At 43.0% G+C, this 26,825-nt stretch overlaps 40 non-coding genes across 40 annotated transcripts; all 40 read right to left on the reverse strand.

Annotated features, from left to right (window-relative positions):
* Positions 1-159: 159 nt before the first annotated feature.
* On the reverse strand, positions 160-268 carry TRNAL-CAA (transfer RNA leucine (anticodon CAA)). Its single transcript has 2 exons — positions 231-268; positions 160-205 (listed from the first exon to the last, which is right to left on the reverse strand). It is a non-coding gene; the product is annotated as a tRNA-Leu (tRNA).
* Positions 269-677: 409 nt separating this feature from the next.
* On the reverse strand, positions 678-786 carry TRNAL-CAA (transfer RNA leucine (anticodon CAA)). The gene is made up of 2 exons: positions 749-786; positions 678-723 (listed from the first exon to the last, which is right to left on the reverse strand). It is a non-coding gene; the product is annotated as a tRNA-Leu (tRNA).
* Positions 787-1,195: 409 nt separating this feature from the next.
* TRNAL-CAA (transfer RNA leucine (anticodon CAA)) lies at positions 1,196-1,304 on the reverse strand. The gene is made up of 2 exons: positions 1,267-1,304; positions 1,196-1,241 (listed from the first exon to the last, which is right to left on the reverse strand). It is a non-coding gene; the product is annotated as a tRNA-Leu (tRNA).
* A 409-nt stretch (positions 1,305-1,713) lies between these two features.
* TRNAL-CAA (transfer RNA leucine (anticodon CAA)) lies at positions 1,714-1,822 on the reverse strand. The gene is made up of 2 exons: positions 1,785-1,822; positions 1,714-1,759 (listed from the first exon to the last, which is right to left on the reverse strand). It is a non-coding gene; the product is annotated as a tRNA-Leu (tRNA).
* A 927-nt stretch (positions 1,823-2,749) lies between these two features.
* On the reverse strand, positions 2,750-2,858 carry TRNAL-CAA (transfer RNA leucine (anticodon CAA)). The gene is made up of 2 exons: positions 2,821-2,858; positions 2,750-2,795 (listed from the first exon to the last, which is right to left on the reverse strand). It is a non-coding gene; the product is annotated as a tRNA-Leu (tRNA).
* Positions 2,859-3,621: 763 nt separating this feature from the next.
* TRNAL-CAA (transfer RNA leucine (anticodon CAA)) lies at positions 3,622-3,730 on the reverse strand. Its single transcript has 2 exons — positions 3,693-3,730; positions 3,622-3,667 (listed from the first exon to the last, which is right to left on the reverse strand). It is a non-coding gene; the product is annotated as a tRNA-Leu (tRNA).
* Positions 3,731-4,657: 927 nt separating this feature from the next.
* On the reverse strand, positions 4,658-4,766 carry TRNAL-CAA (transfer RNA leucine (anticodon CAA)). Its single transcript has 2 exons — positions 4,729-4,766; positions 4,658-4,703 (listed from the first exon to the last, which is right to left on the reverse strand). It is a non-coding gene; the product is annotated as a tRNA-Leu (tRNA).
* Positions 4,767-5,528: 762 nt separating this feature from the next.
* TRNAL-CAA (transfer RNA leucine (anticodon CAA)) lies at positions 5,529-5,637 on the reverse strand. The gene is made up of 2 exons: positions 5,600-5,637; positions 5,529-5,574 (listed from the first exon to the last, which is right to left on the reverse strand). It is a non-coding gene; the product is annotated as a tRNA-Leu (tRNA).
* A 409-nt stretch (positions 5,638-6,046) lies between these two features.
* Positions 6,047-6,155, reverse strand: TRNAL-CAA (transfer RNA leucine (anticodon CAA)). The gene is made up of 2 exons: positions 6,118-6,155; positions 6,047-6,092 (listed from the first exon to the last, which is right to left on the reverse strand). It is a non-coding gene; the product is annotated as a tRNA-Leu (tRNA).
* Positions 6,156-7,082: 927 nt separating this feature from the next.
* TRNAL-CAA (transfer RNA leucine (anticodon CAA)) lies at positions 7,083-7,191 on the reverse strand. The gene is made up of 2 exons: positions 7,154-7,191; positions 7,083-7,128 (listed from the first exon to the last, which is right to left on the reverse strand). It is a non-coding gene; the product is annotated as a tRNA-Leu (tRNA).
* Positions 7,192-8,118: 927 nt separating this feature from the next.
* On the reverse strand, positions 8,119-8,227 carry TRNAL-CAA (transfer RNA leucine (anticodon CAA)). Its single transcript has 2 exons — positions 8,190-8,227; positions 8,119-8,164 (listed from the first exon to the last, which is right to left on the reverse strand). It is a non-coding gene; the product is annotated as a tRNA-Leu (tRNA).
* A 409-nt stretch (positions 8,228-8,636) lies between these two features.
* Positions 8,637-8,745, reverse strand: TRNAL-CAA (transfer RNA leucine (anticodon CAA)). Its single transcript has 2 exons — positions 8,708-8,745; positions 8,637-8,682 (listed from the first exon to the last, which is right to left on the reverse strand). It is a non-coding gene; the product is annotated as a tRNA-Leu (tRNA).
* A 409-nt stretch (positions 8,746-9,154) lies between these two features.
* TRNAL-CAA (transfer RNA leucine (anticodon CAA)) lies at positions 9,155-9,263 on the reverse strand. The gene is made up of 2 exons: positions 9,226-9,263; positions 9,155-9,200 (listed from the first exon to the last, which is right to left on the reverse strand). It is a non-coding gene; the product is annotated as a tRNA-Leu (tRNA).
* Positions 9,264-9,672: 409 nt separating this feature from the next.
* On the reverse strand, positions 9,673-9,781 carry TRNAL-CAA (transfer RNA leucine (anticodon CAA)). Its single transcript has 2 exons — positions 9,744-9,781; positions 9,673-9,718 (listed from the first exon to the last, which is right to left on the reverse strand). It is a non-coding gene; the product is annotated as a tRNA-Leu (tRNA).
* A 409-nt stretch (positions 9,782-10,190) lies between these two features.
* TRNAL-CAA (transfer RNA leucine (anticodon CAA)) lies at positions 10,191-10,299 on the reverse strand. Its single transcript has 2 exons — positions 10,262-10,299; positions 10,191-10,236 (listed from the first exon to the last, which is right to left on the reverse strand). It is a non-coding gene; the product is annotated as a tRNA-Leu (tRNA).
* A 409-nt stretch (positions 10,300-10,708) lies between these two features.
* Positions 10,709-10,817, reverse strand: TRNAL-CAA (transfer RNA leucine (anticodon CAA)). Its single transcript has 2 exons — positions 10,780-10,817; positions 10,709-10,754 (listed from the first exon to the last, which is right to left on the reverse strand). It is a non-coding gene; the product is annotated as a tRNA-Leu (tRNA).
* Positions 10,818-12,262: 1,445 nt separating this feature from the next.
* Positions 12,263-12,371, reverse strand: TRNAL-CAA (transfer RNA leucine (anticodon CAA)). Its single transcript has 2 exons — positions 12,334-12,371; positions 12,263-12,308 (listed from the first exon to the last, which is right to left on the reverse strand). It is a non-coding gene; the product is annotated as a tRNA-Leu (tRNA).
* A 409-nt stretch (positions 12,372-12,780) lies between these two features.
* Positions 12,781-12,889, reverse strand: TRNAL-CAA (transfer RNA leucine (anticodon CAA)). Its single transcript has 2 exons — positions 12,852-12,889; positions 12,781-12,826 (listed from the first exon to the last, which is right to left on the reverse strand). It is a non-coding gene; the product is annotated as a tRNA-Leu (tRNA).
* A 409-nt stretch (positions 12,890-13,298) lies between these two features.
* On the reverse strand, positions 13,299-13,407 carry TRNAL-CAA (transfer RNA leucine (anticodon CAA)). Its single transcript has 2 exons — positions 13,370-13,407; positions 13,299-13,344 (listed from the first exon to the last, which is right to left on the reverse strand). It is a non-coding gene; the product is annotated as a tRNA-Leu (tRNA).
* A 409-nt stretch (positions 13,408-13,816) lies between these two features.
* Positions 13,817-13,925, reverse strand: TRNAL-CAA (transfer RNA leucine (anticodon CAA)). The gene is made up of 2 exons: positions 13,888-13,925; positions 13,817-13,862 (listed from the first exon to the last, which is right to left on the reverse strand). It is a non-coding gene; the product is annotated as a tRNA-Leu (tRNA).
* A 409-nt stretch (positions 13,926-14,334) lies between these two features.
* Positions 14,335-14,443, reverse strand: TRNAL-CAA (transfer RNA leucine (anticodon CAA)). The gene is made up of 2 exons: positions 14,406-14,443; positions 14,335-14,380 (listed from the first exon to the last, which is right to left on the reverse strand). It is a non-coding gene; the product is annotated as a tRNA-Leu (tRNA).
* Positions 14,444-14,852: 409 nt separating this feature from the next.
* On the reverse strand, positions 14,853-14,961 carry TRNAL-CAA (transfer RNA leucine (anticodon CAA)). The gene is made up of 2 exons: positions 14,924-14,961; positions 14,853-14,891 (listed from the first exon to the last, which is right to left on the reverse strand). It is a non-coding gene; the product is annotated as a tRNA-Leu (tRNA).
* Positions 14,962-16,510: 1,549 nt separating this feature from the next.
* Positions 16,511-16,619, reverse strand: TRNAL-CAA (transfer RNA leucine (anticodon CAA)). Its single transcript has 2 exons — positions 16,582-16,619; positions 16,511-16,556 (listed from the first exon to the last, which is right to left on the reverse strand). It is a non-coding gene; the product is annotated as a tRNA-Leu (tRNA).
* Positions 16,620-17,132: 513 nt separating this feature from the next.
* On the reverse strand, positions 17,133-17,241 carry TRNAL-CAA (transfer RNA leucine (anticodon CAA)). Its single transcript has 2 exons — positions 17,204-17,241; positions 17,133-17,178 (listed from the first exon to the last, which is right to left on the reverse strand). It is a non-coding gene; the product is annotated as a tRNA-Leu (tRNA).
* A 409-nt stretch (positions 17,242-17,650) lies between these two features.
* Positions 17,651-17,759, reverse strand: TRNAL-CAA (transfer RNA leucine (anticodon CAA)). Its single transcript has 2 exons — positions 17,722-17,759; positions 17,651-17,696 (listed from the first exon to the last, which is right to left on the reverse strand). It is a non-coding gene; the product is annotated as a tRNA-Leu (tRNA).
* A 409-nt stretch (positions 17,760-18,168) lies between these two features.
* TRNAL-CAA (transfer RNA leucine (anticodon CAA)) lies at positions 18,169-18,277 on the reverse strand. The gene is made up of 2 exons: positions 18,240-18,277; positions 18,169-18,214 (listed from the first exon to the last, which is right to left on the reverse strand). It is a non-coding gene; the product is annotated as a tRNA-Leu (tRNA).
* Positions 18,278-18,686: 409 nt separating this feature from the next.
* Positions 18,687-18,795, reverse strand: TRNAL-CAA (transfer RNA leucine (anticodon CAA)). Its single transcript has 2 exons — positions 18,758-18,795; positions 18,687-18,732 (listed from the first exon to the last, which is right to left on the reverse strand). It is a non-coding gene; the product is annotated as a tRNA-Leu (tRNA).
* A 927-nt stretch (positions 18,796-19,722) lies between these two features.
* On the reverse strand, positions 19,723-19,831 carry TRNAL-CAA (transfer RNA leucine (anticodon CAA)). Its single transcript has 2 exons — positions 19,794-19,831; positions 19,723-19,768 (listed from the first exon to the last, which is right to left on the reverse strand). It is a non-coding gene; the product is annotated as a tRNA-Leu (tRNA).
* Positions 19,832-20,240: 409 nt separating this feature from the next.
* TRNAL-CAA (transfer RNA leucine (anticodon CAA)) lies at positions 20,241-20,349 on the reverse strand. The gene is made up of 2 exons: positions 20,312-20,349; positions 20,241-20,286 (listed from the first exon to the last, which is right to left on the reverse strand). It is a non-coding gene; the product is annotated as a tRNA-Leu (tRNA).
* Positions 20,350-20,758: 409 nt separating this feature from the next.
* TRNAL-CAA (transfer RNA leucine (anticodon CAA)) lies at positions 20,759-20,867 on the reverse strand. The gene is made up of 2 exons: positions 20,830-20,867; positions 20,759-20,804 (listed from the first exon to the last, which is right to left on the reverse strand). It is a non-coding gene; the product is annotated as a tRNA-Leu (tRNA).
* A 409-nt stretch (positions 20,868-21,276) lies between these two features.
* TRNAL-CAA (transfer RNA leucine (anticodon CAA)) lies at positions 21,277-21,385 on the reverse strand. Its single transcript has 2 exons — positions 21,348-21,385; positions 21,277-21,322 (listed from the first exon to the last, which is right to left on the reverse strand). It is a non-coding gene; the product is annotated as a tRNA-Leu (tRNA).
* Positions 21,386-21,794: 409 nt separating this feature from the next.
* TRNAL-CAA (transfer RNA leucine (anticodon CAA)) lies at positions 21,795-21,903 on the reverse strand. The gene is made up of 2 exons: positions 21,866-21,903; positions 21,795-21,840 (listed from the first exon to the last, which is right to left on the reverse strand). It is a non-coding gene; the product is annotated as a tRNA-Leu (tRNA).
* Positions 21,904-22,312: 409 nt separating this feature from the next.
* TRNAL-CAA (transfer RNA leucine (anticodon CAA)) lies at positions 22,313-22,421 on the reverse strand. Its single transcript has 2 exons — positions 22,384-22,421; positions 22,313-22,358 (listed from the first exon to the last, which is right to left on the reverse strand). It is a non-coding gene; the product is annotated as a tRNA-Leu (tRNA).
* A 409-nt stretch (positions 22,422-22,830) lies between these two features.
* Positions 22,831-22,939, reverse strand: TRNAL-CAA (transfer RNA leucine (anticodon CAA)). Its single transcript has 2 exons — positions 22,902-22,939; positions 22,831-22,876 (listed from the first exon to the last, which is right to left on the reverse strand). It is a non-coding gene; the product is annotated as a tRNA-Leu (tRNA).
* A 409-nt stretch (positions 22,940-23,348) lies between these two features.
* On the reverse strand, positions 23,349-23,457 carry TRNAL-CAA (transfer RNA leucine (anticodon CAA)). Its single transcript has 2 exons — positions 23,420-23,457; positions 23,349-23,394 (listed from the first exon to the last, which is right to left on the reverse strand). It is a non-coding gene; the product is annotated as a tRNA-Leu (tRNA).
* A 409-nt stretch (positions 23,458-23,866) lies between these two features.
* On the reverse strand, positions 23,867-23,975 carry TRNAL-CAA (transfer RNA leucine (anticodon CAA)). The gene is made up of 2 exons: positions 23,938-23,975; positions 23,867-23,912 (listed from the first exon to the last, which is right to left on the reverse strand). It is a non-coding gene; the product is annotated as a tRNA-Leu (tRNA).
* Positions 23,976-24,384: 409 nt separating this feature from the next.
* Positions 24,385-24,493, reverse strand: TRNAL-CAA (transfer RNA leucine (anticodon CAA)). Its single transcript has 2 exons — positions 24,456-24,493; positions 24,385-24,430 (listed from the first exon to the last, which is right to left on the reverse strand). It is a non-coding gene; the product is annotated as a tRNA-Leu (tRNA).
* A 409-nt stretch (positions 24,494-24,902) lies between these two features.
* Positions 24,903-25,011, reverse strand: TRNAL-CAA (transfer RNA leucine (anticodon CAA)). The gene is made up of 2 exons: positions 24,974-25,011; positions 24,903-24,948 (listed from the first exon to the last, which is right to left on the reverse strand). It is a non-coding gene; the product is annotated as a tRNA-Leu (tRNA).
* A 927-nt stretch (positions 25,012-25,938) lies between these two features.
* TRNAL-CAA (transfer RNA leucine (anticodon CAA)) lies at positions 25,939-26,047 on the reverse strand. Its single transcript has 2 exons — positions 26,010-26,047; positions 25,939-25,984 (listed from the first exon to the last, which is right to left on the reverse strand). It is a non-coding gene; the product is annotated as a tRNA-Leu (tRNA).
* Positions 26,048-26,456: 409 nt separating this feature from the next.
* TRNAL-CAA (transfer RNA leucine (anticodon CAA)) lies at positions 26,457-26,565 on the reverse strand. Its single transcript has 2 exons — positions 26,528-26,565; positions 26,457-26,502 (listed from the first exon to the last, which is right to left on the reverse strand). It is a non-coding gene; the product is annotated as a tRNA-Leu (tRNA).
* Positions 26,566-26,825: the final 260 nt, after the last annotated feature.

Genomic DNA, 26,825 nt, shown 5'->3' on the forward strand with positions numbered 1-26,825 from the left:
CAAGTGGGTTAGGCAGCTGCTTCCTAATATGCAACCGGAACAACGGAAGTGGATTGAGCCATGCCTCGTTCAGGTACCCCCAGTCTCACAATGGTGCACAACTGGAGTCAGAAGTTATTTCCAGGAAGTGAGATGACTGACTTTATTGAACAAAATACATGTCAGAAGTGGGATTTGAACCCACGCCTCCTTTCAGAGACCAGAACACCCAACTAGGGAAGAATCTTCATCTTGAGTCTGGCGCCTTGGACCGCTCGGCCATCCTGACATCCTGAGTATTAGGAGAGAAGACTGAAAGGTACATGCAATCACCCCGAATATACAAGTCATTTTGTTATTCAAGTACAAGTTTATTTCTCATCTGTTTGACTTTATTCAACTCTAAGATCATTGGCTCTTCTGGGTGACATAAAAGCTGACCGTCCTAGAAAGAAATGCCTTCTTGTTCCCACCTGCTAGAGTTTAATTCATGTTGGATGATATTTAAAGGAATAAGACCAACACACACTTACATTTACCAAGTGGGTTAGGCAGCTGCTTCCTAATATGCAACCGGAACAACGGAAGTGGATTGAGCCATGCCTCGTTCAGGTACCCCCAGTCTCACAATGGTGCACAACTGGAGTCAGAAGTTATTTCCAGGAAGTGAGATGACTGACTTTATTGAACAAAATATTTGTCAGAAGTGGGATTTGAACCCACGCCTCCTTTCAGAGACCAGAACACCCAACTAGGGAAGAATTTTCATCTTGAGTCTGGCACCTTGGACTGCTCGGCCATCCTGACATCCTGAGTATTAGGAGAGAAGACTGAAAGGTACATGCAATCACCCCGAATATACAAGTCATTTTGTTATTCAAGTACAAGTTTATTTCTCATCTGTTTGACTTTATTCAACTCTAAGATCATTGGCTCTTCTGGGTGACATAAAAGCTGACCGTCCTAGAAAGAAATGCCTTCTTGTTCCCACCTGCTAGAGTTTAATTCATGTTGGATGATATTTAAAGGAATAAGACCAACACACACTTACATTTACCAAGTGGGTTAGGCAGCTGCTTCCTAATATGCCACCGGAACAACGGAAGTGGATTGAGCCATGCCTCGTTCAGGTACCCCCAGTCTCACAATGGTGCGCAACTGGAGTCAGAAGTTATTTCCAGGAAGTGAGATGACTGACTTTATTGAACAAAATACTTGTCAGAAGTGGGATTTGAACCCACGCCTCCTTTCAGAGACCAGAACACCCAACTAGGGAAGAATTTTCATCTTGAGTCTGGCGCCTTGGACCGCTCGGCCATCCTGACATCCTGAGTATTAGGAGAGAAGACTGAAAGGTACATGCAATCACCCCGAATATACAAGTCATTTTGTTATTCAAGTACAAGTTTATTTCTCATCTGTTTGACTTTATTCAACTCTAAGATCATTGGCTCTTCTGGGTGACATAAAAGCTGACCGTCCTAGAAAGAAATGCCTTCTTGTTCCCACCTGCTAGAGTTTAATTCATGTTGGATGATATTTAAAGGAATAAGACCAACACACACTTACATTTACCAAGTGGGTTAGGCAGCTGCTTCCTAATATGCCACCGGAACAACGGAAGTGGATTGAGCCATGCCTCGTTCAGGTACCCCCAGTCTCACAATGGTGCGCAACTGGAGTCAGAAGTTATTTCCAGGAAGTGAGATGACTGACTTTATTGAACAAAATACTTGTCAGAAGTGGGATTTGAACCCACGCCTCCTTTCAGAGACCAGAACACACAACTAGGGAAGAATTTTCATCTTGAGTCTGGCGCCTTGGACCGCTCGGCCATCCTGACATCCTGAGTATTAGGAGAGAAGACTGAAAGGTACATGCAATCACCCCGAATATACAAGTCATTTTGTTATTCAAGTACAAGTTTATTTCTCATCTGTTTGACTTTATTCAACTCTAAGATCATTGGCTCTTCTGGGTGACATAAAAGCTGACCGTCCTAGAAAGAAATGCCTTCTTGTTCCCACCTGCTAGAGTTTAATTCATGTTGGATGATATTTAAAGGAATAAGACCAACACACACTTACATTTACCAAGTGGGTTAGGCAGGTGCTTCCTAATATGCCACCGGAACAACGGAAGTGGATTGAGCCATGCCTCGTTCAGGTACCCCCAGTCTCACAATGGTGCGCAACTGGAGTCAGAAGTTATTTCCAGGAAGTGAGATGACTGACTTTATTGAACAAAATACTTGTCAGAAGTGGGATTTGAACCCACGCCTCCTTTCAGAGACCAGAACACCCAACTAGGGAAGAATTTTCATCTTGAGTCTGGTGCCTTGGAACGCTCGCCCATCCTGACATCCTGAGTATTAGGAGAGAAGACTGAAAGGTACATGCAATCACCCCGAATATACAAGTCATTTTGTTATTCAAGTACAAGTTTATTTCTCATCTGTTTGACTTTATTCAACTCTAAGATCATTGGCTCTTCTGGGTGACATAAAAGCTGACCGACCTAGAATGAAATGCCTTCTTGTTCCCACCTGCTAGAGTTTAATTCATGTTGGATGATATTTAAAGGAATAAGACCAACACACACTTACATTTACCAAGTGGGTTAGGCAGCTGCTTCCTAATATGCCACCGGGACAACGGAAGTGGATTGAGCCATGCCTCGTTCAGGTAACCCCAGTCTCACAATGGTGCGCAACTGGAGTCAGAAGTTATTTCCAGGAAGTGAGATGACTGACTTTATTGAACAAATTACTTGTCAGAAGTGGGATTTGAACCCACGCCTCCATTCAGAGACCAGAACACTCAACTAGGGAAGAATTTTCATCTTGAGTCTGGTGCCTTGGAACGCTCGGCCATCCTGACATCCTGAGTATTAGGAGAGAAGACTGAAAGGTACATGCAATCACCCCGAATATACAAGTCATTTTGTTATTCAAGTACAAGTTTATTTCTCATCTGTTTGACTTTATTCAACTCTAAGATCATTGGCTCCTCTGGGTGACATAAAAGCTGACCATCCTAGAAAGAAATGCCTTCTTGTTCCCACCTGCTAGAGTTTTATTCATGTTGGATGATATTTACAGGAATAAGACCAGCACACACTTACATTTACCAAGTGGGATTTGAACCCACGCCTCCTTTCAGAGACCAGAACACCCAACTAGGGAAGAATTTTCATCTTGAGTCTGGCGCCTTGGACCGCTCGGCCATCCTGACATCCTGAGTATTAGGAGAGAAGACTGAAAGGTACATGCAATCACCCCGAATATACAAGTCATTTTGTTATTCAAGTACAAGTTTATTTCTCATCTGTTTGACTTTATTCAACTCTAAGATCATTGGCTCTTCTGGGTGACATAAAAGCTGACCGTCCTAGAAAGAAATGCCTTCTTGTTCCCACCTGCTAGAGTTTAATTCATGTTGGATGATATTTAAAGGAATAAGACCAACACACACTTACATTTACCAAGTGGGTTAGGCAGCTGCTTCCTAATATGCCACCGGAACAACGGAAGTGGATTGAGCCATGCCTCGTTCAGGTACCCCCAGTCTCACAATGGTGCGCAACTGGAGTCAGAAGTTATTTCCAGGAAGTGAGATGACTGACTTTATTGAACAAAATACTTGTCAGAAGTGGGATTTGAACCCACGCCTCCTTTCAGAGACCAGAACACACAACTAGGGAAGAATTTTCATCTTGAGTCTGGCGCCTTGGACCGCTCGGCCATCCTGACATCCTGAGTATTAGGAGAGAAGACTGAAAGGTACATGCAATCACCCCGAATATACAAGTCATTTTGTTATTCAAGTACAAGTTTATTTCTCATCTGTTTGACTTTATTCAACTCTAAGATCATTGGCTCTTCTGGGTGACATAAAAGCTGACCGTCCTAGAAAGAAATGCCTTCTTGTTCCCACCTGCTAGAGTTTAATTCATGTTGGATGATATTTAAAGGAATAAGACCAACACACACTTACATTTACCAAGTGGGTTAGGCAGGTGCTTCCTAATATGCCACCGGAACAACGGAAGTGGATTGAGCCATGCCTCGTTCAGGTACCCCCAGTCTCACAATGGTGCGCAACTGGAGTCAGAAGTTATTTCCAGGAAGTGAGATGACTGACTTTATTGAACAAAATACTTGTCAGAAGTGGGATTTGAACCCACGCCTCCTTTCAGAGACCAGAACACCCAACTAGGGAAGAATTTTCATCTTGAGTCTGGTGCCTTGGAACGCTCGCCCATCCTGACATCCTGAGTATTAGGAGAGAAGACTGAAAGGTACATGCAATCACCCCGAATATACAAGTCATTTTGTTATTCAAGTACAAGTTTATTTCTCATCTGTTTGACTTTATTCAACTCTAAGATCATTGGCTCTTCTGGGTGACATAAAAGCTGACCGACCTAGAATGAAATGCCTTCTTGTTCCCACCTGCTAGAGTTTAATTCATGTTGGATGATATTTAAAGGAATAAGACCAACACACACTTACATTTACCAAGTGGGTTAGGCAGCTGCTTCCTAATATGCCACCGGGACAACGGAAGTGGATTGAGCCATGCCTCGTTCAGGTAACCCCAGTCTCACAATGGTGCGCAACTGGAGTCAGAAGTTATTTCCAGGAAGTGAGATGACTGACTTTATTGAACAAATTACTTGTCAGAAGTGGGATTTGAACCCACGCCTCCATTCAGAGACCAGAACACTCAACTAGGGAAGAATTTTCATCTTGAGTCTGGTGCCTTGGAACGCTCGGCCATCCTGACATCCTGAGTATTAGGAGAGAAGACTGAAAGGTACATGCAATCACCCCGAATATACAAGTCATTTTGTTATTCAAGTACAAGTTTATTTCTCATCTGTTTGACTTTATTCAACTCTAAGATCATTGGCTCCTCTGGGTGACATAAAAGCTGACCATCCTAGAAAGAAATGCCTTCTTGTTCCCACCTGCTAGAGTTTTATTCATGTTGGATGATATTTACAGGAATAAGACCAGCACACACTTACATTTACCAAGTGGGTTTGAAACCACGCCTCCTTTCAGAGACCAGAACACCCAACTAGGGAAGAATTTTCATCTTGAGTCTGGTGCCTTGGAACGCTCGGCCATTCTGACATCCTGAGTATTAGGAGAGAAGACTGAAAGGTACATGCAATCACCCCGAATATACAAGTCATTTTGTTATTCAAGTACAAGTTTATTTCTCATCTGTTTGACTTTATTCAACTCTAAGATCATTGGCTCTTCTGGGTGACATAAAAGCTGACCGACCTAGAAAGAAATGCCTTCTTGTTCCCACCTGCTAGAGTTTAATTCATGTTGGATGATATTTACAGGAATAAGACCAGCACACACTTACATTTACCAAGTGGGTTAGGCAGCTGCTTCCTAATATGCCACCGGAACAACGGAAGTGGATTGAGCCATGCCTCGTTCAGGTAACCCCAGTCTCACAATGGTGCACAACTGGAGTCAGAAGTTATTTCCAGGAAGTGAGATGACTGACTTTATTGAACAAAATACATGTCAGAAGTGGGATTTGAACCCACGCCTCCTTTCAGAGACCAGAACACCCAACTAGGGAAGAATCTTCATCTTGAGTCTGGCGCCTTGGACTGCTCGGCCATCCTGACATCCTGAGTATTAGGAGAGAAGACTGAAAGGTACATGCAATCACCCCGAATATACAAGTCATTTTGTTATTCAAGTACAAGTTTATTTCTCATCTGTTTGACTTTATTCAACTCTAAGATCATTGGCTCTTCTGGGTGACATAAAAGCTGACCGTCCTAGAAAGAAATGCCTTCTTGTTCCCACCTGCTAGAGTTTAATTCATGTTGGATGATATTTAAAGGAATAAGACCAACACACACTTACATTTACCAAGTGGGTTAGGCAGCTGCTTCCTAATATGCAACCGGAACAACGGAAGTGGATTGAGCCATGCCTCGTTCAGGTACCCCCAGTCTCACAATGGTGCACAACTGGAGTCAGAAGTTATTTCCAGGAAGTGAGATGACTGACTTTATTGAACAAAATATTTGTCAGAAGTGGGATTTGAACCCACGCCTCCTTTCAGAGACCAGAACACCCAACTAGGGAAGAATTTTCATCTTGAGTCTGGCACCTTGGACTGCTCGGCCATCCTGACATCCTGAGTATTAGGAGAGAAGACTGAAAGGTACATGCAATCACCCCGAATATACAAGTCATTTTGTTATTCAAGTACAAGTTTATTTCTCATCTGTTTGACTTTATTCAACTCTAAGATCATTGGCTCTTCTGGGTGACATAAAAGCTGACCGTCCTAGAAAGAAATGCCTTCTTGTTCCCACCTGCTAGAGTTTAATTCATGTTGGATGATATTTAAAGGAATAAGACCAACACACACTTACATTTACCAAGTGGGTTAGGCAGCTGCTTCCTAATATGCAACCGGAACAACGGAAGTGGATTGAGCCATGCCTCGTTCAGGTACCCCCAGTCTCACAATGGTGCACAACTGGAGTCAGAAGTTATTTCCAGGAAGTGAGATGACTGACTTTATTGAACAAAATACTTGTCCAAAGTGGGATTTGAACCCACGCCTCCTTTCAGAGACCAGAACACCCAACTAGGGAAGAATTTTCATCTTGAGTCTGGTGCCTTGGAACGCTCGGCCACCCTGACATCCTGAGTATTAGGAGAGAAGACTGAAAGGTACATGCAATCACCCCGAATATACAAGTCATTTTGTTATTCAAGTACAAGTTTATTTCTCATCTGTTTGACTTTATTCAACTCTAAGATCATTGGCTCTTCTGGGTGACATAAAAGCTGACCGACCTAGAAAGAAATGCCTTCTTGTTCCCACCTGCTAGAGTTTAATTCATGTTGGATGATATTTAAAGGAATAAGACCAACACACACTTACATTTACCAAGTGGGTTAGGCAGCTGCTTCCTAATATGCCACCGGAACAACGGAAGTGGATTGAGCCATGCCTCGTTCAGGTACCCCCAGTCTCACAATGGTGCGCAACTGGAGTCAGAAGTTATTTCCAGGAAGTGAGATGACTGACTTTATTGAACAAAATACTTGTCAGAAGTGGGATTTGAACCCACGTCTCCTTTCAGAGACCAGAACACCCAACTAGGGAAGAATTTTCATCTTGAGTCTGGCGCCTTGGACCGCTCGGCCATCCTGACATCCTGAGTATTAGGAGAGAAGACTGAAAGGTACATGCAATCACCCCGAATATACAAGTCATTTTGTTATTCAAGTACAAGTTTATTTCTCATCTGTTTGACTTTATTCAACTCTAAGATCATTGGCTCTTCTGGGTGACATAAAAGCTGACCGTCCTAGAAAGAAATGCCTTCTTGTTCCCACCTGCTAGAGTTTAATTCATGTTGGATGATATTTAAAGGAATAAGACCAACACACACTTACATTTACCAAGTGGGTTAGGCAGCTGCTTCCTAATATGCCACCGGAACAACGGAAGTGGATTGAGCCATGCCTCGTTCAGGTACCCCCAGTCTCACAATGGTGCGCAACTGGAGTCAGAAGTTATTTCCAGGAAGTGAGATGACTGACTTTATTGAACAAAATACTTGTCAGAAGTGGGATTTGAACCTACGCCTCCTTTCAGAGACCAGAACACACAACTAGGGAAGAATTTTCATCTTGAGTCTGGCGCCTTGGACCAATCGGCCATCCTGACATCCTGAGTATTAGTAGAGAAGACTGAAAGGTACATGCAATCACCCCGAATATACAAGTCATTTTGTTATTCAAGTACAAGTTTATTTCTCATCTGTTTGACTTTATTCAACTCTAAGATCATTGGCTCTTCTGGGTGACATAAAAGCTGACCGTCCTAGAAAGAAATGCCTTCTTGTTCCCACCTGCTAGAGTTTAATTCATGTTGGATGATATTTAAAGGAATAAGACCAACACACACTTACATTTACCAAGTGGGTTAGGCAGTTGCTTCCTAATATGCCACCGGAACAACGGAAGTGGATTGAGCCATGCCTCGTTCAGGTAACCCCAGTCTCACAATGGTGCGCAACTGGAGTCAGAAGTTATTTCCAGGAAGTGAGATGACTGACTTTATTGAACAAAATACTTGTCAGAAGTGGGATTTGAACCCACGCCTCCTTCCAGAGACCAGAACACCCAATTAGGGAAGAATTTTCATCTTGAGTCTGGCGCCTTGGACCGCTCGGCCATCCTGACATCCTGAGTATTAGGAGAGAAGACTGGAAGGTACATGCAATCACCCCGAATATACAAGTCATTATGTTATTCAAGTACAAGTTTATTTCTCATCTGTTTGACTTTATTCAACTCTAAGATCATTGGCTCTTCTGGGTGACATAAAAGCTGACCGTCCTAGAAAGAAATGCCTTCTTGTTCCCACCTGCTAGAGTTTAATTCATGTTGGATGATATTTAAAGGAATAAGACCAACACACACTTACATTTACCAAGTGGGTTAGGCAGCTGCTTCCTAATATGCCACCGGAACAACGGAAGTGGATTGAGCCATGCCTCGTTCAGGTAACCCCAGTCTCACAATGGTGCGCAACTGGAGTCAGAAGTTATTTCCAGAAAGTGAGATGACTGACTTTATTGAACAAAATACTTGTCAGAAGTGGGATTTGAACCCACGCCTCCTTTCAGAGACCAGAACACCCAACTAGGGAAGAATTTTCATCTTGAGTCTGGCGCCTTGGACCGCTCGGCCATCCTGACATCCTGAGTGTTAGGAGAGAAGACTGAAAGGTAAATGCAATCACCCCGAATATACAAGTCATTTTGTTATTCAAGTACAAGTTTATTTCTCATCTGTTTGACTTTATTCAACTCTAAGATCATTGGCTCTTCTGGGTGACATAAAAGCTGACCGTCCTAGAAAGAAATGCCTTCTTGTTCCCACCTGCTAGAGTTTAATTCATGTTGGATGATATTTACAGGAATAAGACCAGCACACACTTACATTTACCAAGTGGGTTAGGCAGCTGCTTCCTAATATGCCACCGGAACAACGGAAGTGGATTGAGCCATGCCTCGTTCAGGTACCCCCAGTCTCACAATGGTGCGCAACTGGAGTCAGAAGTTATTTCCAGGAAGTGAGATGACTGACTTTATTGAACAAAATACTTGTCAGAAGTGGGATTTGAACCCACGCCTCCTTTCAGAGACCAGGACACCCAACTAGGGAAGAATTTTCATCTTGAGTCTGGCGCCTTGGACCGCTCGGCCATCCTGACATCCTGAGTATTAGGAGAGAAGACTGAAAGGTACATGCAATCACCCCGAATATACAAGTCATTTTGTTATTCAAGTACAAGTTTATTTCTCATCTGTTTGACTTTATTCAACTCTAAGATCATTGGCTCTTCTGGGTGACATAAAAGCTGACCGTCCTAGAAAGAAATGCCTTCTTGTTCCCACCTGCTAGAGTTTAATTCATGTTGGATGATATTTAAAGGAATAAGACCAACACACACTTACATTTACCAAGTGGGTTAGGCAGCTGCTTCCTAATATGCCACCGGAACAACGGAAGTGGATTGAGCCATGCCTCGTTCAGGTACCCCCAGTCTCACAATGGTGCGCAACTGGAGTCAGAAGTTATTTCCAGGAAGTGAGATGACTGACTTTATTGAACAAAATACTTGTCAGAAGTGGGATTTGAACCCACGCCTCCTTTCAGAGACCAGAACACACAACTAGGGAAGAATTTTCATCTTGAGTCTGGCGCCTTGGACTGCTCGGCCATCCTGACATCCTGAGTATTAGGAGAGAAGACTGAAAGGTACATGCAATCACCCCGAATATACAAGTCATTTTGTTATTCAAGTACAAGTTTATTTCTCATCTGTTTGACTTTATTCAACTCTAAGATCATTGGCTCTTCTGGGTGACATAAAAGCTGACCGTCCTAGAAAGAAATGCCTTCTTGTTCCCACCTGCTAGAGTTTAATTCATGTTGGATGATATTTAAAGGAATAAGACCAACACACACTTACATTTACCAAGTGGGTTAGGCAGCTGCTTCCTAATATGCCACCGGAACAACGGAAGTGGATTGAGCCATGCCTCGTTCAGGTAACCCCAGTCTCACAATGGTGCTCAACTGGAGTCAGAAGTTATTTCCAGGAAGTGAGATGACTGACTTTATTGAACAAAATACTTGTCAGAAGTGGGATTTGAACCCACGCCTCCTTCCAGAGACCAGAACACCCAATTAGGGAAGAATTTTCATCTTGAGTCTGGCGCCTTGGACCGCTCGGCCATCCTGACATCCTGAGTATTAGGAGAGAAGACTGGAAGGTACATGCAATCACCCCGAATATACAAGTCATTTTGTTATTCAAGTACAAGTTTATTTCTCATCTGTTTGACTTTATTCAACTCTAAGATCATTGGCTCTTCTGGGTGACATAAAAGCTGACCGTCCTAGAAAGAAATGCCTTCTTGTTCCCACCTGCTAGAGTTTAATTCATGTTGGATGATATTTAAAGGAATAAGACCAACACACACTTACATTTACCAAGTGGGTTAGGCAGCTGCTTCCTAATATGCCACCGGAACAACGGAAGTGGATTGAGCCATGCCTCGTTCAGGTAACCCCAGTCTCACAATGGTGCGCAACTGGAGTCAGAAGTTATTTCCAGAAAGTGAGATGACTGACTTTATTGAACAAAATACTTGTCAGAAGTGGGATTTGAACCCACGCCTCCTTTCAGAGACCAGAACACCCAACTAGGGAAGAATTTTCATCTTGAGTCTGGCGACTTGGACCGCTCGGCCATCCTGACATCCTGAGTATTAGGAGAGCAGACTGAAAGGTACATGCAATCACCACGAATATACAAGTCATTTTGTTATTCAAGTACAAGTTTATTTCTCATCTGTTTGACTTTATTCAACTCTAAGATCATTGGCTCTTCTGGGTGACATAAAAGCTGACCGACCTAGAAAGAAATGCCTTCTTGTTCCCACCTGCTAGAGTTTAATTCATGTTGGATGATATTTAAAGGAATAAGACCAACACACACTTACATTTACCAAGTGGGTTAGGCAGCTGCTTCCTAATATGCCACCGGAACAACGGAAGTGGATTGAGCCATGCCTCGTTCAGGTACCCCCAGTCTCACAATGGTGCGCAACTGGAGTCAGAAGTTATTTCCAGGAAGTGAGATGACTGACTTTATTGAACAAAATACTTGTCAGAAGTGGGATTTGAACCCACGCCTCCTTTCAGAGACCAGAACACCCAACTAGGGAAGAATTTTCATCTTGAGTCTGGTGCCTTGGAACGCTCGGCCATCCTGTCATTCTGAGTATTAGGAGAGAAGACTGAAAGGTACATGCAATCACCCCGAATATACAAGTCATTTTGTTATTCAAGTACAAGTTTATTTCTCATCTGTTTGACTTTATTCAACTCTAAGATCATTGGCTCTTCTGGGTGACATAAAAGCTGACCGACCTAGAATGAAATGCCTTCTTGTTCCCACCTGCTAGAGTTTAATTCATGTTGGATGATATTTAAAGGAATAAGACCAACACACACTTACATTTACCAAGTGGGTTAGGCAGCTGCTTCCTAATATGCCACCGGAACAACGGAAGTGGATTGAGCCATGCCTCGTTCAGTTACCCCCAGTCTCACAATGGTGCACAACTGGAGTCAGACGTTATTTCCAGGAAGTGAGATGACTGACTTTATTGAACAAAATACTTCTCAGAAGTGGGATTTGAACCCACGCCTCCTTTCAGAGACCAGAACACCCAACTAGGGAAGAATTTTCATCTTGAGTCTGGCACCTTGGACTGCTCGGCCATCCTGACATCCTGAGTATTAGGAGAGAAGACTGAAAGGTACATGCAATCACCCCGAATATACAAGTCATTTTGTTATTCAAGTACAAGTTTATTTCTCATCTGTTTGACTTTATTCTACTCTAAGATCATTGGCTCTTCTGGGTGACATAAAAGCTGACCGTCCTAGAAAGAAATGCCTTCTTGTTCCCACCTGCTAGAGTTTAATTCATGTTAGATGATATTTAAAGGAATAAGACCAACACACACTTACATTTACCAAGTGGGTTAGGCAGCTGCTTCCTAATATGCCACCGGAACAACGGAAGTGGATTGAGCCATGCCTCGTTCAGGTAACCCCAGTCTCACAATGGTGCACAACTGGAGTCAGAAGTTATTTCCAGGAAGTGAGATGACTGACTTTATTGAACAAAATACTTGTCAGAAGTGGGATTTGAACCCACGCCTCCTTTCAGAGACCAGAACACCCAACTAGGGAAGAATTTTCATCTTGAGTCTGGTGCCTTGGAACGCTCGGCCATCCTGACATCCTGAGTATTAGGAGAGAAGACTGAAAGGTACATGCAATCACCCCGAATATACAAGTCATTTTGTTATTCAAGTACAAGTTTATTTCTCATCTGTTTGACTTTATTCAACTCTAAGATCATTGGCTCTTCTGGGTGACATAAAAGCTGACCGACCTAGAAAGAAATGCCTTCTTGTTCCCACCTGCTAGAGTTTAATTCATGTTGGATGATATTTAAAGGAATAAGACCAACACACACTTACATTTACCAAGTGGGTTAGGCAGCTGCTTCCTAATATGCCACCGGAACAACGGAAGTGGATTGAGCCATGCCTCGTTCAGGTACCCCCAGTCTCACAATGGTGCGCAACTGGAGTCAGAAGTTATTTCCAGGAAGTGAGATGACTGACTTTATTGAACAAAATACTTGTCAGAAGTGGGATTTGAACCCACGCCTCCTTTCAGAGACCAGAACACCCAACTAGGGAAGAATTTTCATCTTGAGTATGGCGCCTTGGACCGCTCGGCCATCCTGACATCCTGAGTATTAGGAGAGAAGACTGAAAGGTACATGCAATCACCCCGAATATACAAGTCATTTTGTTATTCAAGTACAAGTTTATTTCTCATCTGTTTGACTTTATTCAACTCTAAGATCATTGGCTCTTCTGGGTGACATAAAAGCTGACCGTCCTAGAAAGAAATGCCTTCTTGTTCCCACCTGCTAGAGTTTAATTCATGTTGGATGATATTTAAAGGAATAAGACCAACACACACTTACATTTACCAAGTGGGTTAGGCACCTGCTTCCTAATATGCCACCGGAACAACGGAAGTGGATTGAGCCATGCCTCGTTCAGGTACCCCCAGTCTCACAATGGTGCGCAACTGGAGTCAGAAGTTATTTCCAGGAAGTGAGATGACTGACTTTATTGAACAAAATACTTGTCAGAAGTGGGATTTGAACCCACGCCTCCTTTCAGAGACCAGAACACACAACTAGGGAAGAATTTTCATCTTGAGTCTGGCGCCTTGGACCGCTCGGCCATCCTGACATCCTGAGTATTAGGAGAGAAGACTGAAAGGTACATGCAATCACCCCGAATATACAAGTCATTTTGTTATTCAAGTACAAGTTTATTTCTCATCTGTTTGACTTTATTCAACTCTAAGATCATTGGCTCTTCTGGGTGACATAAAAGCTGACCGTCCTAGAAAGAAATGCCTTCTTGTTCCCACCTGCTAGAGTTTAATTCATGTTGGATGATATTTAAAGGAATAAGACCAACACACACTTACATTTACCAAGTGGGTTAGGCAGCTGCTTCCTAATATGCCACCGGAACAACGGAAGTGGATTGAGCCATGCCTCGTTCAGGTACCCCCAGTCTCACAATGGTGCGCAACTGGAGTCAGAAGTTATTTCCAGGAAGTGAGATGACTGACTTTATTGAACAAAATACTTGTCAGAAGTGGGATTTGAACCCACGCCTCCTTTCAGAGACCAGAACACACAACTAGGGAAGAATTTTCATCTTGAGTCTGGCGCCTTGGACCGCTCGGCCATCCTGACATCCTGAGTATTAGGAGAGAAGACTGAAAGGTACATGCAATCACCCCGAATATACAAGTCATTTTGTTATTCAAGTACAAGTTTATTTCTCATCTGTTTGACTTTATTCAACTCTAAGATCATTGGCTCTTCTGGGTGACATAAAAGCTGACCGTCCTAGAAAGAAATGCCTTCTTGTTCCCACCTGCTAGAGTTTAATTCATGTTGGATGATATTTAAAGGAATAAGACCAACACACACTTACATTTACCAAGTGGGTTAGGCACCTGCTTCCTAATATGCCGCCGGAACAACGGAAGTGGATTGAGCCATGCCTCGTTCAGGTAACCCCAGTCTCACAATGGTGCGCAACTGGAGTCAGAAGTTATTTCCAGAAAGTGAGATGACTGACTTTATTGAACAAAATACTTGTCAGAAGTGGGATTTGAACCCACGCCTCCTTTCAGAGACCAGAACACACAACTAGGGAAGAATTTTCATCTTGAGTCTGGCGCCTTGGACCGCTCGGCCATCCTGACATCCTGAGTATTAGGAGAGAAGACTGAAAGGTACATGCAATCACCCCGAATATACAAGTCATTTTGTTATTCAAGTACAAGTTTATTTCTCATCTGTTTGACTTTATTCAACTCTAAGATCATTGGCTCTTCTGGGTGACATAAAAGCTGACCGTCCTAGAAAGAAATGCCTTCTTGTTCCCACCTGCTAGAGTTTAATTCATGTTGGATGATATTTAAAGGAATAAGACCAACACACACTTACATTTACCAAGTGGGTTAGGCAGCTGCTTCCTAATATGCCACCGGAACAACGGAAGTGGATTGAGCCATGCCTCGTTCAGGTACCCCCAGTCTCACAATGGTGCGCAACTGGAGTCAGAAGTTATTTCCAGGAAGTGAGATGACTGACTTTATTGAACAAAATACTTGTCAGAAGTGGGATTTGAACCCACGCCTCCTTTCAGAGACCATAACACACAACTAGGGAAGAATTTTCATCTTGAGTCTGGCACCTTGGACCGCTCGGCCATCCTGACATCCTGAGTATTAGGAGAGAAGACTGAAAGGTACATGCAATCACCCCGAATATACAAGTCATTTTGTTATTCAAGTACAAGTTTATTTCTCATCTGTTTGACTTTATTCAACTCTAAGATCATTGGCTCTTCTGGGTGACATAAAAGCTGACCGTCCTAGAAAGAAATGCCTTCTTGTTCCCACCTGCTAGAGTTTAATTCATGTTGGATGATATTTAAAGGAATAAGACCAACACACACTTACATTTACCAAGTGGGTTAGGCACCTGCTTCCTAATATGCCGCCGGAACAACGGAAGTGGATTGAGCCATGCCTCGTTCAGGTAACCCCAGTCTCACAATGGTGCGCAACTGGAGTCAGAAGTTATTTCCAGAAAGTGAGATGACTGACTTTATTGAACAAAATACTTGTCAGAAGTGGGATTTGAACCCACGCCTCCTTTCAGAGACCAGAACACCCAACTAGGGAAGAATTTTCATCTTGAGCCTGGCGACTTGGACCGCTCGGCCATCCTGACATCCTGAGTATTAGGAGAGCAGACTGAAAGGTACATGCAATCACCACGAATATACAAGTCATTTTGTTATTCAAGTACAAGTTTATTTCTCATCTGTTTGACTTTATTCAACTCTAAGATCATTGGCTCTTCTGGGTGACATAAAAGCTGACCGTCCAAGAATGAAATGCCTTCTTGTTCCCACCTGCTAGAGTTTAATTCATGTTGGATGATATTTAAAGGAATAAGACCAACACACACTTACATTTACCAAGTGGGTTAGGCAGCTGCTTCCTAATATGCCACCGGAACAACGGAAGTGGATTGAGCCATGCCTCGTTCAGGTAACCCCAGTCTCACAATGGTGCGCAACTGGAGTCAGAAGTTATTTCCAGGAAGTGAGATGACTGACTTTATTGAACAAAATACTTGTCAGAAGTGGGATTTGAACCCACGCCTCCTTTCAGAGACCAGAACACACAACTAGGGAAGAATTTTCATCTTGAGTCTGGCGCCTTGGACCGCTCGACCATGCTGTCATCCTGAGTATTAGGAGAGAAGACTGAAAGGTACATGCAATCACCCCGAATATACAAGTCATTTTGTTATTCAAGTACAAGTTTATTTCTCATCTGTTTGACTTTATTCAACTCTAAGATCATTGGCTCTTCTGGGTGACATAAAAGCTGACCGTCCTAGAAAGAAATGCCTTCTTGTTCCCACCTGCTAGAGTTTAATTCATGTTGGATGACATTTACAGGAATAAGACCAACACACACTTACATAAAAGCTGACCGTCCTAGAAAGAAATGCCTTCTTGTTCCCACCTGCTAGAGTTTAATTCATGTTGGATGATATTTAAAGGAATAAGACCAACACACACTTACATTTACCAAGTGGGTTAGGCAGCTGCTTCCTTATATGCCACCGGAACAACGGAAGTGGATTGAGCCATGCCTCTTTACGGTAACCCCAGTCTCACAATGGTGCGCAACTGGAGTCAGAAGTTATTTCCAGGAAGTGAGATGACTGACTTTATTGAACAAAATACTTGTCAGAAGTGGGATTTGAACCCACGCCTCCTTTCAGAGACCAGAACACCCAACTAGGGAAGAATTTTCATCTTGAGTCTGGTGCCTTGGACCGCTCGGCCATCCTGACATCCTGAGTATTAGGAGAGAAGACTGAAAGGTACATGCAATCACCCCGAATATACAAGTCATTTTGTTATTCAAGTACAAGTTTATTTCTCATCTGTTTGACTTTATTCAACTCTAAGATCATTGGCTCTTCTGGGTGACATAAAAGCTGACCGTCCTAGAAAGAAATGCCTTCTTGTTCCCACCTGCTAGAGTTTAATTCATGTTGGATGACATTTACAGGAATAAGACCAACACACACTTACATAAAAGCTGACCGTCCTAGAAAGAAATGCCTTCTTGTTCCCACCTGCTAGAGTTTAATTCATGTTGGATGATATTTAAAGGAATAAGACCAACACACACTTACATTTACCAAGTGGGTTAGGCAGCTGCTTTCTTATATGCCACCGGAACAACGGAAGTGGATTGAGCCATGCCTCTTTACGGTAACCCCAGTCTCACAATGGTGCGCAACTGGAGTCAGAAGTTATTTCCAGGAAGTGAGATGACTGACTTTATTGAACAAAAGAATGGTCAGAAGAGGGATTTGAACCCACGCCTCCTTTCAGAGACCAGAACACCCAACTAGGGAAGAATTTTCATCTTGAGTCTGGCGCCTTGGACCGCTCGGCCATCCTGACATCCTGAGTATTAGGAGAGAAGACTGAAAGGTACATGCAATCACCCCGAATATACAAGTCATTTTGTTATTCAAGTACAAGTTTATTTCTCATCTGTTTGACTTTATTCAACTCTAAGATCATTGGCTCTTCTGGGTGACATAAAAGCTGACCGTCCTAGAAAGAAATGCCTTCTTGTTCCCACCTGCTAGAGTTTAATTCATGTTGGATGATATTTAAAGGAATAAGACCAACACACACTTACATTTACCAAGTGGGTTAGGCACCTGCTTCCTAATATGCCGCCGGAACAACGGAAGTGGATTGAGCCATGCCTCGTTCAGGTAACCCCAGTCTCACAATGGTGCGCAACTGGAGTCAGAAGTTATTTCCAGAAAGTGAGATGACTGACTTTATTGAACAAAATACTCGTCAGAAGTGGGATTTGAACCCACGCCTCCTTTCAGAGACCAGAACACCCAACTAGGGAAGAATTTTCATCTTGAGTCTGGCGGCTTGGACCGCTCGGCCATCCTGACATCCTGAGTATTAGGAGAGCAGACTGAAAGGTATATGCAATCACCACGAATATACAAGTCATTTTGTTATTCAAGTACAAGTTTATTTCTCATCTGTTTGACTTTATTCAACTCTAAGATCATTGGCTCTTCTGGGTGACATAAAAGCTGACCGTCCAAGAAAGAAATGCCTTCTTGTTCCCACCTGCTAGAGTTTAATTCCTGTTGGATGATATTTACAGGAATAAGACCAGCACACACTTACATTTACCAAGTGGGTTAGGCAGCTGCTTCCTAATATGCCACCGGAACAACGGAAGTGGATTGAGCCATGACTCGTTCAGGTACCCCCAGTCTCACAATGGTGCGCAACTGGAGTCAGAAGTTATTTCCAGGAAGTGAGATGACTGACTTTATTGAACAAAATACTTGTCAGAAGTGGGATTTGAACCCACACCTCCTTTCAGAGACCAGAACACCCAACTAGGGAAGAATTTTCATCTTGAGTCTGGCGCCTTTGACCGCTCGGCCATCCTGACATCCTGAGTATTAGGAGAGAAGACTGAAAGGTACATGCAATCACACCGAATATACAAGTCATTTTGTTATTCAAGTACAAGTTTATTTCTCATCTGTTTGACTTTATTCAACTCTAAGATCATTGGCTCTTCTGGGTGACATAAAAGCTGACCGTCCTAGAAAGAAATGCCTTCTTGTTCCCACCTGCTAGAGTTTAATTCATGTTGGATGATATTTAAAGGAATAAGACCAACACACACTTACATTTACCAAGTGGGTTAGGCAGCTGCTTCCTAATATGCCACCGGAACAACGGAAGTGGATTGAGCCATGCCTCGTTCAGGTACCCCCAGTCTCACAATGGTGCGCAACTGGAGTCAGAAGTTATTTCCAGGAAGTGAGATGACTGACTTTATTGAACAAAATACTTGTCAGGAGTGGGATTTGAACCCACGCCTCCTTTCAGAGACCAGAACACACAACTAGGGAAGAATTTTCATCTTGAGTCTGGCGCCTTGGACCGCTCGGCCATCCTGACATCCTGAGTATTAGGAGAGAAGACTGAAAGGTACATGCAATCACCCCGAATATACAAGTCATTTTGTTATTCAAGTACAAGTTTATTTCTCATCTGTTTGACTTTATTCAACTCTAAGATCATTGGCTCTTCTGGGTGACATAAAAGCTGACCGTCCTAGAAAGAAATGCCTTCTTGTTCCCACCTGCTAGAGTTTAATTCATGTTGGATGATATTTAAAGGAATAAGACCAACACACACTTACATTTACCAAGTGGGTTAGGCACCTGCTTCCTAATATGCCACCGGAACAACGGAAGTGGATTGAGCCATGCCTCGTTCAGGTACCCCCAGTCTCACAATGGTGCACAACTGGAGTCAGAAGTTATTTCCAGGAAGTGAGATGACTGACTTTATTGAACAAAATACTTGTCAGAAGTGGGATTTGAACACACGCCTCCTTTCAGAGACCAGAACACCCAACTAGGGAAGAATTTTCATCTTGAGTCTGGCGCCTTGGACCGCTCGGCAATCCTGACATCCTGAGTGTTAGGAGAGAAGACTGAAAGGTAAATGCAATCACCCCGAATATACAAGTCATTTTGTTATTCAAGTACAAGTTTATTTCTCATCTGTTTGACTTTATTCAACTCTAAGATCATTGGCTCTTCTGGGTGACATAAAAGCTGACCGTCCTAGAAAGAAATGCCTTCTTGTTCCCACCTGCTAGAGTTTAATTCATGTTGGATGATATTTAAAGGAATAAGACCAACACACACTTACATTTACCAAGTGGGTTAGGCACCTGCTTCCTAATATGCCACCGGAACAACGGAAGTGGATTGAGCCATGCCTCGTTCAGGTACCCCCAGTCTCACAATGGTGCACAACTGGAGTCAGAAGTTATTTCCAGGAAGTGAGATGACTGACTTTATTGAACAAAATACTTGTCAGAAGTGGGATTTGAACACACGCCTCCTTTCAGAGACCAGAACACCCAACTAGGGAAGAATTTTCATCTTGAGTCTGGCGCCTTGGACCGCTCGGCCATCCTGACATCCTGAGTGTTAGGAGAGAAGACTGAAAGGTAAATGCAATCACCCCGAATATACAAGTCATTTTGTTATTCAAGTACAAGTTTATTTCTCATCTGTTTGACTTTATTCAACTCTAAGATCATTGGCTCTTCTGGGTGACATAAAAGCTGACCGTCCTAGAAAGAAATGCCTTCTTGTTCCCACCTGCTAGAGTTTAATTCATGTTGGATGATATTTAAAGGAATAAGACCAACACACACTTACATTTACCAAGTGGGTTAGGCAGCTGCTTCCTAATATGCCACCGGGACAACGGAAGTGGATTGAGCCATGCCTCGTTCAGGTACCCCCAGTCTCACAATGGTGCGCAACTGGAGTCAGAAGTTATTTCCAGGAAGTGAGATGACTGACTTTATTGAACAAAATACTTGTCAGAAGTGGGATTTGAACCCACGCCTCCTTTCAGAGACCAGAACACACAACTAGGGAAGAATTTTCATCTTGAGTCTGGCGCCTTGGACCGCTCGGCCATCCTGACATCCTGAGTATTAGGAGAGAAGACTGAAAGGTACATGCAATCACCCCGAATATACAAGTCATTTTGTTATTCAAGTACAAGTTTATTTCTCATCTGTTTGACTTTATTCAACTCTAAGATCATTGGCTCTTCTGGGTGACATAAAAGCTGACCGTCCTAGAAAGAAATGCCTTCTTGTTCCCACCTGCTAGAGTTTAATTCATGTTGGATGATATTTAAAGGAATAAGACCAACACACACTTACATTTACCAAGTGGGTTAGGCACCTGCTTCCTAATATGCCACCGGAACAACGGAAGTGGATTGAGCCATGCCTCGTTCAGGTACCCCCAGTCTCACAATGGTGCGCAACTGGAGTCAGAAGTTATTTCCAGGAAGTGAGATGACTGACTTTATTGAACAAAATACTTCTCAGAAGTGGGATTTGAACCCACGCCTCCTTTCAGAGACCAGAACACACAACTAGGGAAGAATTTTCATCTTGAGTCTGGCGCCTTGGACCGCTCGGCCATCCTGACATCCTGAGTATTAGGAGAGAAGACTGAAAGGTACATGCAATCACCCCGAATATACAAGTCATTTTGTTATTCAAGTACAAGTTTATTTCTCATCTGTTTGACTTTATTCAACTCTAAGATCATTGGCTCTTCTGGGTGACATAAAAGCTGACCGTCCTAGAAAGAAATGCCTTCTTGTTCCCACCTGCTAGAGTTTAATTCATGTTGGATGATATTTAAAGGAATAAGACCAACACACACTTACATTTACCAAGTGGGTTAGGCACCTGCTTCCTAATATGCCACCGGAACAACGGAAGTGGATTGAGCCATGCCTCGTTCAGGTACCCCCAGTCTCACAATGGTGCACAACTGGAGTCAGAAGTTATTTCCAGGAAGTGAGATGACTGACTTTATTGAACAAAATACTTGTCAGAAGTGGGATTTGAACACACGCCTCCTTTCAGAGACCAGAACACCCAACTAGGGAAGAATTTTCATCTTGAGTCTGGCGCCTTGGACCGCTCGGCCATCCTGACATCCTGAGTGTTAGGAGAGAAGACTGAAAGGTAAATGCAATCACCCCGAATATACAAGTCATTTTGTTATTCAAGTACAAGTTTATTTCTCATCTGTTTGACTTTATTCAACTCTAAGATCATTGGCTCTTCTGGGTGACATAAAAGCTGACCGTCCTAGAAAGAAATGCCTTCTTGTTCCCACCTGCTAGAGTTTAATTCATGTTGGATGATATTTAAAGGAATAAGACCAACACACACTTACATTTACCAAGTGGGTTAGGCACCTGCTTCCTAATATGCCACCGGAACAACGGAAGTGGATTGAGCCATGCCTCGTTCAGGTACCCCCAGTCTCACAATGGTGCACAACTGGAGTCAGAAGTTATTTCCAGGAAGTGAGATGACTGACTTTATTGAACAAAATACTTGTCAGAAGTGGGATTTGAACACACGCCTCCTTTCAGAGACCAGAACACCCAACTAGGGAAGAATTTTCATCTTGAGTCTGGCGCCTTGGACCGCTCGGCCATCCTGACATCCTGAGTGTTAGGAGAGAAGACTGAAAGGTAAATGCAATCACCCCGAATATACAAGTCATTTTGTTATTCAAGTACAAGTTTATTTCTCATCTGTTTGACTTTATTCAACTCTAAGATCATTGGCTCTTCTGGGTGACATAAAAGCTGACCGTCCTAGAAAGAAATGCCTTCTTGTTCCCACCTGCTAGAGTTTAATTCATGTTGGATGATATTTAAAGGAATAAGACCAACACACACTTACATTTACCAAGTGGGTTAGGCAGCTGCTTCCTAATATGCCACCGGGACAACGGAAGTGGATTGAGCCATGCCTCGTTCAGGTACCCCCAGTCTCACAATGGTGCGCAACTGGAGTCAGAAGTTATTTCCAGGAAGTGAGATGACTGACTTTATTGAACAAAATACTTGTCAGAAGTGGGATTTGAACCCACGCCTCCTTTCAGAGACCAGAACACACAACTAGGGAAGAATTTTCATCTTGAGTCTGGCGCCTTGGACCGCTCGGCCATCCTGACATCCTGAGTGTTAGGAGAGAAGACTGAAAGGTAAATGCAATCACCCCGAATATACAAGTCATTTTGTTATTCAAGTACAAGTTTATTTCTCATCTGTTTGACTTTATTCAACTCTAAGATCATTGGCTCTTCTGGGTGACATAAAAGCTGACCGTCCTAGAAAGAAATGCCTTCTTGTTCCCACCTGCTAGAGTTTAATTCATGTTGGATGATATTTAAAGGAATAAGACCAACACACACTTACATTTACCAAGTGGGTTAGGCAGCTGCTTCCTAATATGCCACCGGGACAACGGAAGTGGATTGAGCCATGCCTCGTTCAGGTACCCCCAGTCTCACAATGGTGCGCAACTGGAGTCAGAAGTTATTTCCAGGAAGTGAGATGACTGACTTTATTGAACAAAATACTTGTCAGAAGTGGGATTTGAACCCACGCCTCCTTTCAGAGACCAGAACACACAACTAGGGAAGAATTTTCATCTTGAGTCTGGCGCCTTGGACCGCTCGGCCATCCTGACATCCTGAGTGTTAGGAGAGAAGACTGAAAGGTAAATGCAATCACCCCGAATATACAAGTCATTTTGTTATTCAAGTACAAGTTTATTTCTCATCTGTTTGACTTTATTCAACTCTAAGATCATTGGCTCTTCTGGGTGACATAAAAGCTGACCGACCTAGAATGAAATGCCTTCTTGTTCCCACCTGCTAGAGTTTAATTCATGTTGGATGATATTTAAAGGAATAAGACCAACACACACTTACATTTACCAAGTGGGTTAGGCAGCTGCTTCCTAATATGCCACCGGAACAACGGAAGTGGATTGAGCCATGCCTCGTTCAGGTACCCCCAGTCTCACAATGGTGCGCAACTGGAGTCAGAAGTTATTTCCAGGAAGTGAGATGACTGACTTTATTGAACAAAATACTTGTCAGAAGTGGGATTTGAACCCACGCCTCCTTTCAGAGACCAGAACACCCAACTAGGGAAGAATTTTCATCTTGAGTCTGGCGCCTTGGACCGCTCGGCCATCCTGACACCCTGAGTATTAGGAGAGAAGACTGAAAGGTACATGCAATCACCCCGAATATACAAGTCATTTTGTTATTCAAGTACAAGTTTATTTCTCATCTGTTTGACTTTATTCAACTCTAAGATCATTGGCTCTTCTGGGTGACATAAAAGCTGACCGTCCTAGAAAGAAATGCCTTCTTGTTCCCACCTGCTAGAGTTTAATTCATGTTGGATGATATTTAAAGGAATAAGACCAACACACACTTACATTTACCAAGTGGGTTAGGCACCTGCTTCCTAATATGCCACCGGAACAACGGAAGTGGATTGAGCCATGCCTCGTTCAGGTACCCCCAGTCTCACAATGGTGCACAACTGGAGTAAGAAGTTATTTCCAGGAAGTGAGATGACTGACTTTATTGAACAAAATACTTGTCAGAAGTGGGATTTGAACCCACGCCTCCTTCCAGAGACCAGAACACCCAATTAGGGAAGAATTTTCATCTTGAGTCTGGCGCCTTGGACCGCTCGGCCATCCTGACATCCTGAGTATTAGGAGAGAAGACTGGAAGGTACATGCAATCACCCCGAATATACAAGTCATTTTGTTATTCAAGTACAAGTTTATTTCTCATCTGTTTGACTTTATTCAACTCTAAGATCATTGGCTCTTCTGGGTGACATAAAAGCTGACCGTCCTAGAAAGAAATGCCTTCTTGTTCCCACCTGCTAGAGTTTAATTCATGTTGGATGATATTTAAAGGAATAAGACCAACACACACTTACATTTACCAAGTGGGTTAGGCAGCTGCTTCCTAATATGCCACCGGAACAACGGAAGTGGATTGAGACATGCCTCGTTCAGGTAACCCCAGTCTCACAATGGTGCGCAACTGGAGTCAGACGTTATTTCCAGAAAGTGAGATGACTGACTTTATTGAACAAAATACTTGTCAGAAGTGGGATTTGAACCCACGCCTCCTTTCAGAGACCAGAACACCCAACTAGGGAAGAATTTTCATCTTGAGTCTGGCGACTTGGACCGCTCGGCCATCCTGACATCCTGAGTATTAGGAGAGCAGACTGAAAGGTACATGCAATCACCACGAATATACAAGTCATTTTGTTATTCAAGTACAAGTTTATTTCTCATCTGTTTGACTTTATTCAACTCTAAGATCATTGGCTCTTCTGGGTGACATAAAAGCTGACCGACCTAGAAAGAAATGCCTTCTTGTTCCCACCTGCTAGAGTTTAATTCATGTTGGATGATATTTAAAGGAATAAGACCAACACACACTTACATTTACCAAGTGGGTTAGGCAGCTGCTTCCTAATATGCCACCGGAACAACGGAAGTGGATTGAGCCATGCCTCGTTCAGGTACCCCCAGTCTCACAATGGTGCGCAACTGGAGTCAGAAGTTATTTCCAGGAAGTGAGATGACTGACTTTATTGAACAAAATACTTGTCAGAAGTGGGATTTGAACCCACGCCTCCTTTCAGAGACCAGAACACCCAACTAGGGAAGAATTTTCATCTTGAGTCTGGTGCCTTGGAACGCTCGGCCATCCTGACATCCTGAGTATTAGGAGAGAAGACTGAAAGGTACATGCAATCACCCCGAATATACAAGTCATTTTGTTATTCAAGTACAAGTTTATTTCTCATCTGTTTGACTTTATTCAACTCTAAGATCATTGGCTCTTCTGGGTGACATAAAAGCTGACCGACCTAGAATGAAATGCCTTCTTGTTCCCACCTGCTAGAGTTTAATTCATGTTGGATGATATTTAAAGGAATAAGACCAACACACACTTACATTTACCAAGTGGGTTAGGCAGCTGCTTCCTAATATGCCACCGGAACAACGGAAGTGGATTGAGCCATGCCTCGTTCAGGTACCCCCAGTCTCACAATGGTGCGCAACTGGAGTCAGAAGTTATTTCCAGGAAGTGAGATGACTGACTTTATTGAACAAAATACTTGCCAGAAGTGGGATTTGAACCCACGCCTCCTTTCAGAGACCAGAACACCCAACTAGGGAAGAATTTTCATCTTGAGTATGGCGCCTTGGACCGCTCGGCCATCCTGACATCCTGAGTATTAGGAGAGAAGACTGAAAGGTACATGCAATCACCCCGAATATACAAGTCATTTTGTTATTCAAGTACAAGTTTATTTCTCATCTGTTTGACTTTATTCAACTCTAAGATCATTGGCTCTTCTGGGTGACATAAAAGCTGACCGTCCTAGAAAGAAATGCCTTCTTGTTCCCACCTGCTAGAGTTTAATTCATGTTGGATGATATTTAAAGGAATAAGACCAACACACACTTACATTTACCAAGTGGGTTAGGCACCTGCTTCCTAATATGCCACCGGAACAACGGAAGTGGATTGAGCCATGCCTCGTTCAGGTACCCCCAGTCTCACAATGGTGCGCAACTGGAGTCAGAAGTTATTTCCAGGAAGTGAGATGACTGACTTTATTGAACAAAATACTTGTCAGAAGTGGGATTTGAACCCACGCCTCCTTTCAGAGACCAGAACACACAACTAGGGAAGAATTTTCATCTTGAGTCTGGCGCCTTGGACCGCTCGGCCATCCTGACATCCTGAGTATTAGGAGAGAAGACTGAAAGGTACATGCAATCATCCCGAATATACAAGTCATTTTGTTATTCAAGTACAAGTTTATTTCTCATCTGTTTGACTTTATTCAACTCTAAGATCATTGGCTCTTCTGGGTGACATAAAAGCTGACCGTCCTAGAAAGAAATGCCTTCTTGTTCCCACCTGCTAGAGTTTAATTCATGTTGGATGATATTTAAAGGAATAAGACCAACACACACTTACATTTACCAAGTGGGTTAGGCAGCTGCTTCCTAATATGCCACCGGAACAACGGAAGTGGATTGAGCCATGCCTCGTTCAGGTACCCCCAGTCTCACAATGGTGCGCAACTGGAGTCAGAAGTTATTTCCAGGAAGTGAGATGACTGACTTTATTGAACAAAATACTTGTCAGAAGTGGGATTTGAACCCACGCCTCCTTTCAGAGACCAGAACACACAACTAGGGAAGAATTTTCATCTTGAGTCTGGCGCCTTGGACCGCTCGGCCATCCTGACATCCTGAGTATTAGGAGAGAAGACTGAAAGGTACATGCAATCACCCCGAATATACAAGTCATTTTGTTATTCAAGTACAAGTTTATTTCTCATCTGTTTGACTTTATTCAACTCTAAGATCATTGGCTCTTCTGGGTGACATAAAAGCTGACCGTCCTAGAAAGAAATGCCTTCTTGTTCCCACCTGCTAGAGTTTAATTCATGTTGGATGATATTTAAAGGAATAAGACCAACACACACTTACATTTACCAAGTGGGTT

The sequence above is a fragment of the Rhinoderma darwinii genome, chromosome 4 (assembly GCF_050947455.1).
Source record: "Rhinoderma darwinii isolate aRhiDar2 chromosome 4, aRhiDar2.hap1, whole genome shotgun sequence".
Classification (NCBI taxonomy): domain Eukaryota; kingdom Metazoa; phylum Chordata; class Amphibia; order Anura; family Rhinodermatidae; genus Rhinoderma; species Rhinoderma darwinii.